This window comes from Varroa jacobsoni, unplaced genomic scaffold, assembly GCF_002532875.2.
Source record: "Varroa jacobsoni isolate VJ856 unplaced genomic scaffold, vjacob_1.0 scaffold_1166, whole genome shotgun sequence".
Lineage (NCBI taxonomy): Eukaryota > Metazoa > Arthropoda > Arachnida > Mesostigmata > Varroidae > Varroa > Varroa jacobsoni.
The window spans coordinates 127911-129076 of record NW_019214068.1 but is presented as its reverse complement, the minus strand read 5'-3'; positions in this window follow the sequence as shown (position 1 = coordinate 129076).

Sequence of the window (1166 nt, the reverse complement as noted above, 5' to 3'; positions counted from 1 at the left end):
AAAGCCAGGTAATTCTATGTTCAAGCGGTATGCGATTTTCTAGATTTTTTACTCATACCAAACGCGATTTACTACTATCAAACATATTGTTACAGGTTGCTGAATTACTCATTTAAGAGCGCCAGCGCGAAGGCGCACCGAACTATAGTAACAATTAAGCCTAATGAGGATACACAACTGTTAAATATAATTTAACCTTTTCTTCTTTGTTCTTCACCAGATATCATCAACTTGTACTAGAAGCCAGTTCACCTCCAGTTACTCTGACAACTAGCTCAGACCTAATTTCCAACACAGACCAGTTTCAGTCACGTATCGGACATAAGCCTCGTAAGGCGCTTGTTGTGGGGTGCCTGTTTCTTCCAGCACCGGATGTACTCATCCTTTTGATGAAGGTACAACCATGGAGGGAAGACAGATTAATTTAAGTGACCGTAGTTGAGAAACGTACAGGTGGGCCAACGACAAGCAGGCAAACCATGTGGCATGTTGCTTGACACGAGGATAGCTGTAACCGAATAGTTGACATAAACGTGGGCAACTTGCTAGACGACGATCTATTTCAGTCTGATACGTTTGAAATAAGAGCTTCCCTGGGCATGGAACGACCATACGACTGATAGAATTCAGTTCCTTGCTCTTTACAAAATGTTCTTTTTTTTTTGTTATTCATTCGCTAGTGAGTACAAAAACGTAAACGTCTCTTTGGATCGGGATACAGAGAACTCTTTTCTTTTTCTCTATCTTTTGACATACAAGTGATTCATCAATTACCCATTGTATTCCATTGGCCACAAAGCCCAAAATATAAATGAGACGAAAAGTGATGCTTTACAATGTTTTTAATACTTTAATAAGTAGCATTAAAATAGTCTGAAAACAGTGGTTTGTTTAACACGCTGGTCTGTGATGAAGTTCATCATCCAAATGGATCATTTTATTCTAATAAAATGTACCCAAATACGGCCCAACAAATAGAACACGCTTGGAAGTATATGGACAACGTTATAACGGCATTAATACGTCAGTAGAAATCGCTCCCGCCGTAAACACGCTTAAAGGTACCCCAATACAGTGTTCTATAGTATCACTATCAAGCAGACCTAAACGTACCGAAAATGGTATTATTTATCCGTAGTTAATTTGTCATTCAGGTGAGATATCCA